Source organism: Elaeis guineensis, chromosome 6, assembly GCF_000442705.2.
Source record: "Elaeis guineensis isolate ETL-2024a chromosome 6, EG11, whole genome shotgun sequence".
In the NCBI taxonomy this organism is placed as follows: Eukaryota; Viridiplantae; Streptophyta; class Magnoliopsida; order Arecales; family Arecaceae; genus Elaeis; species Elaeis guineensis.
In genome coordinates, this window is record NC_025998.2 from 97,779,574 (window position 1) to 97,790,848 (window position 11,275).

Sequence of the window (11,275 nt, forward strand, 5' to 3'; positions counted from 1 at the left end):
GACACTCCACAGGTTATTATGGGATAGTTCGTAGGTGTTAAACTTCTCAAGTTCAATTATCCTCCCATGCCTCTATCTTGGATAAATTTTTTTTTCAAAAAGTGACATACCTACTGACAAAATATCTTTTATCCAGTAGGATAGTAGAAATAGTATCACATACTACTCTTAGGATAACCTATAAACCTATACTAATCTGATCTAGCATAAAAATTTATGTACATCAACTCTTTTCACATAAGCTGGGTAACCTATCTCTTCTTTTCTATATCTCATATAGGATGCTAGTAACAAATTTTAATGATATCTAATTTAAAATATATGCTGTAATTTTTAGAGTATTTTCTTAGAATGAGATAACAAAGTCAGTGAAGCATATTAAGAAACACACCACATCTCATATGGGGTGTCCATCTTTGGGTTGAGATGTCATTAATCTTCGAACATCCATATGAACAAAACCTAATAGCTCGGCTCGTCCTTTTTCTATATCTAATAAATAGGATCTTGATCATTTTACCCATGAGATAAGATTTATAAGTTCTATATGACTTAAAAATCGTACAGATCAAAAAATTCTTCTTTATATTACTTGTTTATCTTTGACTCACTAAAATAGCCAAGTTGGCAATACAGAGATATATGACTATCACATATTCTTTTCTTGCTCTCATTAACATGAAGAATAACATCATTAAGTGATAGAATATGAGATCATTATTGTGCCCCAGCTATGCAACCCAAGAGGGGGGGTGAATTGGGTTTTAAAAAATTTAAGCTTAACTAATTACTTATGAAAAATATATATCAAAAGCTTGATGAATGAGGAGAGAGACTTTAGTTTGAGATTAATTGCTTAAAGCAAGAATGCAAGGATATAATGGAGAATTAAGAGAAACAATAAAGCATGCCACAAACACAGGATTTATAGTGGTTCGGTGCCAACCTTGCACCTACATCCACTCCCCAAGCTCCTACTTGGGAATTCCAATCCACTATACTTTGTATTCAACCCGAATACAGACGTCGGAACCTCCGACACTAGCTATCTCAAGCTAGTCCACTGTTTTCCGGGTACAAGCCGACCCAATACACTCCGATTTCAGGTTCGGATCAACCTTCCCTTGTTTTGAAAACCCTCCAAAATAAAATAATTACTCACAGATAAAATCAGTTTAGAGCACAAATAAGTACAAGAATAGCTCCTTAAATGAGCGAGAATAACAATAAATACGCTTTACTCAAAAGAAGAAGCCCTTCTTTGATTTCCTCAAAATGGATGAGAAAAGGAATAAAAGCTTGAGGAGTTGGTGAGCTTTGATTGAAGGCTTCTTGAAGGCTTTAAATGAGCTCTTGAATGAGATTGAGAAGTTGGCTTGAGAAACCCTCTCTTGAATGCACTTGAATGCCCTCTTGAATGCTCTTTCTTTTGTCTTTTCAAATCTCTTGAATGCCTCTTGGATATTTGATGTCTCTCCTTTTTGTTTTCCACCTTTTGAAACCTTTTATAGCCTTAAGAAATAAAGGAAAACAAACTAGGCAGAAAAAGAGCCGTTAGAGCACAAAAGGTGAGTATTAAAAGCAACTAAATCTGGCCAAAAACTAGCCGTTACAGGCAAATCCCATCGCAGGGGTCGACTCATGAGTCGACCCATGCTTCAGGGGTCGACTCATGAGTCGACCTCTGATGCAACATCCAAAAAACAAGTTTCTGGAAATTTTGGCCCACACTAACAGAGGTCGACTCATGAGTCGACTCATGCCTTGTGGGTCGACTCATGAGTCAACTCACAAGCCGTGCCAAGCCAAAAAAGGTCGTGTGCCAACAGGATTTTTGCGTGCCAATCAGCTCATTGTGCCATGAGTCGACTCATGAGTCGACTCATGAACTTCAAACCTTCATAACTTCAAAAATATAAGTCCAAAAATAATGAAATCTTCACCAATAGATCACAAATCATTTGCTCTACAAGATGATACTGTCAAATCAGAGTTTTGATGAAATTACGATTTTGCCCCTGTAGAGCATAAGGACTTTTTCAAAATAAAAAATATTTGTATCCCTTCAAACTATTTTGTAATCATCAAAATCAATCTAGGAGCAACAATCTCCCCCTTTTTGATGATGGCAAAACATTTGAACAAAAGCATTTATATGAATCATGAATTTCAAAAGATTGCATTTTAGGTGCATATGCTTGAAAAGAGTATGATTCTTTTGGCATGTGATACAAATGGTTATATGCATAAATAGTTTATCCATTTGCTTAAAGATTGGAAGATATGCTCATTGGATAATTGTTTTGGTGTTAGAGCAGAAAATTTGATTTTATTATCAGAGCAAACTGTATTTTGAAAAATTTTCTCAATTCTCAAAACTAGTCATGTGTGCCAAAGCATATTGAATAGTTGATTTGGAAAGAGTATTAGAGCATTTAAGTTTAAGATGTATCAGAGCAAGAGAAATGAAAATCTTGCAATGTATCAGTGTAGGGAAGACAATTTTACAATGTATCAGAGAAAAATTTAGCAATGTATCAGAGTAGTAAAAACAGTTTTTCAATGTATCAGAGCAATGTATTCAATATATCAGAGTAGGTTGGAGCCTATCAGAACATATCCAAATGTTTACAGCAAATCAGAGTATAAGTAATTTTAAAAGGTACTTATTGGCAGTATACTTGGGATTTACTTGGGATTTGTACTTAAAATTTTCAATTGATTAATTTCTCATAATCATAATTTGTAGTTTTTTGCTTTTGATGGATTTCTTTTTGTTTAATTTCTCCCCCTTTTTGACATCATCACACAAGGTTAACTCCTCCTTTTTGTGAAGCATTCTTTAATTTCTTCTTCTGTAGAGTTTACTCCCCCTTAATGTAGCAACTATTAACAGCAATCATAAGATGATAATACCATAAAGAGAAGATAATATTCCACAAAGGAGAAATATATAACCAAAGTATGATAAACATCATTACAAAGAAAAAAAAGATGAAATCATAAAACCATAATTGTTTCAGTACATAGATCATAACATACAAAGTCAACTAGCACATGTCAATACATGGCCCCAAAATACAGATCCTAGAAAGGACAAAACACTAACACCTAGGATCTAGAAATGATCAAGATAAGTCAATGATCGGAATCATCAGAAATGTGATGAGGAGCAGATGGATCTGAATCAGAAGTGCGTCCTCTACCCCGTCTGCCTCTAGCACGAGTTGAAGTACTGGTACGAGCAGGCGAGCGGGAGGAACTGGGTGGCTGAGAACGCTGAGAAGCTAGGGACTGAACAGAAAGGGTAAGTCTGATGGAATCAAGTACAGTCAGTGCCCTGGAAACAGCCTGAAGAAGAGCAGTGAACTGGGTAGTCGCATAGTCACTCGATCCTCTGATCTCCTTCCTTAGTAACTCATAACCGCCCTCAAGAGCTCCTCTAAGTCTGCCAGCCTCTGCAGTGAGATCAGTGACCTCAATCGAAGACTCCTATGGCTGAGGATGGACCAAGTCAAGGACTTGCCCCTGCAAGTCAAGGACTCTGCCAGTCAATCTCAAAATAGTGCCCTCAAGCTGCTGAATCCGGATGGACTGGTCTGTCATCATCTGATACACTGTGGAGATGTGGGGAGTCAAAGTCTGATCAGAAGAAGTAACCCCTGGTGCAAATGTAGTACTGCTCCACTGACTAGTCAATAATGAAGCCACACGCTGTGAAATCCGCTCAATCTGATCATCAGACAGTGTGAACTCTGACGGAGGTGCTCTGCTCTCTGGCTGATGCACTGGTGTGGGCATCCTGGTAAACTCCGAAGGGCCAGCCTCTGGATCCGGAAAGAACTGTATATCTGGTGAAGCTGCCCTGAAGTCATGAATAGGAGATGATGGATCTTCTTCTTCTTCAGCTCTGACTTCAGTTCTGTCTCCAGCTGTCTCCTCAGCTCTCTCCTCTGCTCTCTCCTCAGCTCTCTCCTCTGCTCTCTCCTCAGCTCCCCTGATCCAACCACCACCAGTCTTTGTGAAACCCATTCGGTGCAAGGTGTGAAGGTTGAAAGTATCAACATGAGATAGCTTGGTAGGAGCCTCCCCCTCACAGCTAACACCAAACCTCCTAAAAACTTTAGTCAGGGCCATACCAAAAGGCAAATGTGCCTTAGATCTGTTCAGAGTTTCTCTCATGGCCTCAATCATAAGTGCCGGGAGGTTTAGGGGGGTCTGTGTGATAATGTGAAACATAATACATATATCCCTGCCAGACAGTAGATCGTGCCTACCACTCCTAGGGAAGAAGAGTTTGGTGACCATTTGATGTAAAACTCTCATCTCTATAGGTAATATCTTTGCTTCCAGTTTATTCAGATTCCCTTGGTAGGCACCCCCAAGAATAACACTAACACCTTCTTCTTTCACAGGGAGTTCCATATATGCATAACCTTCACTAGGCAAATGTAAAATCTCCCCCAAGATAACAGGATTCAGACAAATATCAATCCCTTTTACAGTTGAAGTTACTGACCCATTTCCATAAATTAGATTCTGATAAAACTCCCTAACTAGGTCAACATAGGTAACTTCTTTAAGGGTACAGTAAAAACTCCATCCTTGATTTTTGATCTTGGTTGCAAAAGAAAATCCCTCATTTTCAAAGAACCGGAAGTCTATGTTTTTCCCGGTTTCTACTTTTCTATATGAAAGAGGGTTCTTACTGGGGCTTTGAGAGGAATGAGAAGGACCTTGAACTGAAGTTGGAGTGGGAGCAGTGGAGGACTGTGCCGCTTGCCTTTTCTTTCTGACATTTTCTTCAAGTTCTCGGACAGACTTTCTCCTTTCGGGAAGCTTCATCTTTGGAGCCATAATCTCTTCAATAGCAGGCGAGGAGACTTGAGGAGCAAGTGAAAGAGTGGAGGAAGGATCACAAGAGAGTGAAATGGAATTATGGTGGAGAAAATGGGTGGATTTGAGAGGGACGGTGGAGTGCTAGGGCACGCTCCAACCGTGATGAACAAGGGAAGAAGTCACAAAAAGACCTTTCCCCAAGAGGCGATTTGCAGTGGAGAGAAGGCGGGAGAAGTTCCACAAGCTTGGGTCTTGGAATGGGAGCTAATGGAAGTGGGGAGGATGGGTTTTGGAAGGAAGAAGACGACCGTGTGGGTCGGCTCACGAACAGCAATCCTTATATAAAAACCTTAAGCCCGTTTGGAAGTTGGTGGGATTTACAAGTTTGCCATTGAGTCGACTCATGGGGGTCGACTCATGAAGTTCAGAAAATCAGGAAAAATATGGATAAATTCCAGAAAATTTTGAAATTTGGAGAGAAGGAGTTTAGCTCTAAGATAAGTTTTTAGAATGAAAAACTTAAGCTTTTGGGACCAAAAAAGGTGTTGGAAATTAAGCTCTAAGAAATTTTGACAATAAATCATTGGGAATTGAAAAATTAATTCAGGCAAATGGATCAAGAATTTCTAGATTTCTCCTAATTTCACAGAATCTATCCTCACTAAGGGCCTTTGTAAAGATATCAGCTAATTGATTTTCGGTGCAAACATATTCAAGAATTATATTTTTGTTTTGAACATGTTCTCTTATGAAGTGATGTCTTATTTCAATATGTTTGGATCTTGAGTGTTGAATAGGATTTTTAGATAGATTTATGGCACTTGTGTTGTCACATCTTATTGGTGTTTCATTAAGTTTAATTCCAAAGTCTTCGAGTTGTTGCTTAATCCACAAGATTTGAGCACAACAACTTCCGGCTGCAATGTATTCGGCCTCAGCCGTAGACAGTGCTACCAAATTTTATTTCTTGCTAAACTATGAGATTAGGTTAACTCCAAGAAATTGACAAGTTTCACTTGTGCTTTTTCTATCTAATTTACATCCAGCAAAGTCAGCATCAGAATATCCTAATAGATCAATTTGTGAGTCCTTAGAGTACCATAACCCTAAAGTTTGAGTACCATTTAAGTATCTAAGGATTCTTTTAACAGCATTCAAATGAGATTCTTTAGGATTAGATTGATATCTAGCACATAAACAAACACTAAACATGATATCAGGCCTACTTGCAGTTAGATACAATAATGATCCAATCATGCCTCTATAATATTTTAAGTCTACACATTTACCTTCATCATCCTTGTCAAGCTTACATGAGGGACTCATTGGTGTGCCAATGGGTTTGGAGTTCTCCATTCCAAATCTTTTGAGTAGTTCCTTGGTGTACTTGCTTTGGGCGATGGAGATTCCCTCTTTTGATTGTTTGATTTGGAGTCCGAGGAAGAAGGTGAGTTCTCCCATCATGCTCATCTCGAACTCCCCCTGCATAAGCTTAGCAAAGTCTTGACAAAGAGATTCATTAGTAGACCCAAAAATTATGTCATCAACATAAATTTGTATAACTAACATATCATTTTGATTTCTTTTGATAAAGAGGGTTGTATCTACATTACCTCTTGAAAAACCATTATTTAGTAAAAATTTGCTTAGTCTATCATACCATGCTCTAGGTGCTTGTTTTAATCCATATAAAGCTTTATTTAATTTAAAAACATGATTAGGAAAAGCATGATTTTCAAATCCAGGGGGTTGTTCTACGTAAACTTCTTCAGCAATAAATCCATTTAAAAATGCACTTTTAACATCCATTTGAAATAATTTGAATTTCATAAAGCAAGCATATGCAAGTAGAAGTCTAATAGCTTCTAATCTAGCAACAGGTGCAAAGGTTTCATCAAAATCAATTTCTTCTTCTTGATTATATCCTTTAGCAACCAATCTTGCTTTATTTCTAATTACATTACCATGCTCATCTAATTTGTTTCTAAAGACCCATTTTGTGCCAATTATTGAACAGTTTTTAGGTCTTGAAACCAAAGTTCAAACATTATTTCTTTCAAATTGATTAAGTTCCTCTTGCATTGCATTAATCCAATTATGATCTTTTTCAGCTTCTTCAATGGTTTTTGGTTCAAGATGAGATACAAAAGCACAATGATTAAACACTTCTCTTAGTGAAGAACGAGTTTTTACCCCATGCATAGGATCACCAATAATTAATTCCTTAGGGTGGTTGTGAACATACCTCCATTCCTTGGGTAGGTCATCTGTACCTTGAGGTTGTTCTTGAATTTCTTCACCTCTCTCATCTTGTTTGTCTTCTTGTCCCTTGTCCTCTGGAGTAGCTGAATCTTTCAGAGTGATCTCCTTCATACCTTCTATTAATGGATCTGCATCATCAACACCCTCATTCTTCCTCGAAGGAAGATCGTTAGATTCATCAAAGACAACATGAATGGACTCCTCAACTATTAGGGTTCTTTTATTAAAAACTCTAAAAGCTTTACTAGTGGAGGAGTAACCCAGAAAGATTGCTTCATCTGATTTTGCATCAAATTTATCAAGTCTTTCCTTACCATTATTTAATACAAAACATCGGCAACCAAAAACATGAAAATATGCAATATTTGGTTTTCTTCCTTTCCAAAGTTCATAGGGGGTTTTCTTAAAAAATTGTCTAATTAAAGCACGATTTAGAATGTAACATGCTGTGTTAATAGCTTCCGCCCAAAAATATCTTGGAAGGTTGCTTTCACAAAGCATGGTACGGGCCATTTCTTCTAAGGTTCTGTTTTTCCTTTCAACTACCCCATTTTGTTGGGGTGTTCTAGGAGCAGAGAAGTTATGGCCAATTCCATTTTCATCACAAAATTTTTCAAAGTCTTGATTTTCAAATTCAGTTCCATGATCACTTCTAATATTTTGAATTGAAAATCCTTTTTCATTAGTGATTTTTCGATGAAATTTAGTGAAAATATGAAAAGTTTCATCTTTGTGTGCCAAAAAGAAAACCCAAGTAAAACGAGAGTAATCATCTATAATTACAAAACCATATCATTTTCCTCCTAGACTAGTGGTTCTAGTTGGTCCAAATAAGTCCATATGCAAAAGCTCTAAAGGTCTAGAAGTTGAAACAATATTTTTGGATTTAAATGAAACTCTAGTTTGCTTACCTAGTTGACATGCATCACAAATTCTATCTTTTTCAAAATTCAGTTTAGGCAAGCCATGAACTAATTCTTTCTTAATTAATTTTGAAAGAGAATGCATGCTAATGTGAGCAAGTCTACGATGCCAAAGCCAACTAGTCTCATTAATTTTAGCATTTAAGGATACTAGGCATTGCATGTCTAATTTGGCTAAATCATTTAGATCTACCATATAAACATTGCCATGTCTATGATCTATAAATTTGATGCCATCATTAATAGGACTAGTCACAATACAAACAGATGATTCAAAAACAACTTTATACCCTTTATCACAAAATTGACTAATGCTAAGTAAGTTATGCTTTAAACCTTTAACTAACAAAACATTTTCAATATATTTGGAGGGAGTGATACCAATGTTGCCTATCCCGATGATCTTTCCTTTGCCATTATCTCCAAAGGTGACCATCCCTCCATCCTTAGCATCAAGCGTGATGAATTGTGATTCATCACCAGTCATGTGTCTCAAGCATCCACTGTCCAGATATCATTTCCTGTTTTCTCCATGGGATGCTAGACACACCTGCAAACAAATGTCAAGTTTTTGTTTTAGGTACCCAAGCTTTCTTGGGTCCTTTTTGGTTAGTCAAAATGGTTCCTTTTGGAACCCATATTTTCTTTATAGTTGTGTTTGCACAAGTGTAAGATTTATGTCCTGTTCTACCACATTTAAAACAAGTAATATTGGTAGACTTGTTACTTGAATAGTTTACATAAATACTTTTCAGAAATTTTTGTTTCTTTAAGGGGTTATAACCAAGTCCAGCCTTATCATATACGGCCTTTTGATTTTCAAGAATCATATTTAGTTTGTTTGAACTTAAGGTGAACTTATCTACTATAGGTTTCAGCTTGTTAATATCATTCTTTAGGCTTTGGTTCTCTTGAAGCAAAGTGGATTTTTCAATTGAAAGGTTTTCAGCTTGTTTTACTAAGGATTGATTTTTCAATTTCAGTTCTTTGTTTTTCATTCCTAGTTTCTTCAATTCATCAATTAAATCATTGAAGGCTTCATGCAATTCTTCAAAAGTGAATTCACTAGGGATTTCAGAAATTACCTCATTTTCATGTGCCATAAGGCACAGGTTGGCTTGTTCTGTTGAAGTCTCCTCATCGGAGCTTGAGTCATCGCTCGCACTCCATGTGGCCATCATTGCCTTCTTCTTAAACTTTTTGGGACCTTTCTTCAGTTGTGGACATTCGGATTTGAAATGCCCCGACTTTTTGCACTCATAGCATATAAGGGGTTGATCTTTTTCTTTCTCTTTGCTTTGTTCCCCTTTTGTGAAAGGTCTCTTTCTCATCCCCTGCTTCCTTTTTCTTAGGAACTTCTTGAATCTCTGGGTGATGAGTGCCATCTCTTCATCCTGTTCTTCATCTTTTGTGTCGTCAATTTCTTCATCAGGAGAAGCTGTGGATTTGAGGGCAATGGTTCTTTTCTTTTTGACTTCATCCTCTTGATGTTGCTTCATGCTAAGCTCATGAGTCATCAAGGATCCAAGAAGCTCTTCTAGAGGTAGAGTGTTCAAGTCCTTTGCTTCTTGGATGGCAGTCACCTTGGCTTTCCAAGTTCTTGGCAATGACCTGAGAATTTTTCTTACAAGCTCACTGTTAGTATAAGATTTGCCAAGACTCTTCAAACCATTAATTATATCAGTAAAACGAGTAAACATAGCAGTTATGGACTCATCATGCTCCATTTTAAATAGCTCATATTTATGTACAAGCATGTTTATTTTGGACTCTTTTACTTGATTTGTTCCCTCATGGGTTACTTCTAACCTATCCCATATTTCTTTAGCAGATACACAGGTAGAAATGCGATTAAATTCATTTGCATCAAGTGCACAATAAAGAACATTCATAGCTTTAGCATTTAATTGTGCCAATTTCTTATCAACCTCATCCCATTCTCTTTCGGGTTTGGTTGACTCCTCACCATCTATAATCTTGGTGGGTGTGTGAGGACCGTTCACTATGATACTCCACATATCATAGTCTAGTGCTTGTATGAATATCTTCATCCGAGCTTTCCAATAGGTGTAATTAGACCCATTGAAAAGTGGAGGTCGGTTGGTGGATTGCCCCTCGGCTAGAGAAGTGCCGACGTGGGTTGCCATAGATCTTTGACTCTTTGATTGTTAGATCAAAGAAGGGCTAGAGCACCGGGCTCTGATACCACTTGTTGCCCAGCTATGCAACCCAAGAGGGGGGGTGAATTGGGTTTTTAAAAAATTTAAGCTTAACTAATTACTTATGAAAAATATATATCAAAAGCTTGATGAATGAGGAGAGAGACTTTAGTTTGAGATTAATTGCTTAAAGCAAGAATGCAAGGATATAATGGAGAATTAAAGAGAAATAATAAAGCATGCCACAAACACAAGGATTTATAGTGGTTCGGTGCCAACCTTGCACCTACATCTACTCCCCAAGCTCCTACTTGGGAATTCCAATCCACTATACTTTGTATTCAACCCGAATACAGACGTCGGAACCTCCGACACTAGCTATCTCAAGCTAGTCCACTTGTTTCCTGGGTACAAGCCAACCCAATACACTCCGATTTCAGGTTCGGATCAACCTTCCCTTGTTTTGGAAACCCTCCAAAACAAAACAATTACTCACAAGATAAAATTAGTTTAGAGCACAAATAAGTACAAGAATAGCTCCTTAAATGAGCGAGAATAACAATAAATACGCTTTACTCAAAAGAAGAAGCCCTTCTTTGATTTCCTCAAAATGGATGAGAAAAGGAATAAAAGCTTGAGGAGTTGGTGAGCTTTGATTGAAGGCTTCTTGAAGGCTTTAAATGAGCTCTTGAATGAGATTGAGAAGTTGGCTTGAGAAACCCTCTCTTGAATGCACTTGAATGCCCTCTTGAATGCTCTTTCTTTTGTCTTTTCAAATCTCTTGAATGCCTCTTGGATATTTGATGTCTCTCCTTTTTGTTTTCCACCTTTTGAAACCTTTTATAGCCTTAAGAAACAAAGGAAAACAAACTAGGCAGAAAAAGAGCCGTTAGAGCACAAAAGGTGAGCATTAAAAGCAACTAAATCTGGCCAAAAACTAGCCGTTACAGGCAAATCCCGTCGCAGGGGTCGACTCATGAGTCGACCCATGCTTCAGGGGTCGACTCATGAGTCGACCTCTGATGCAACATCCAAAAAAACAAGTTTCTGGAAATTTTGGCCCACACTAACAGAGGTCGACTCATGAGTCGA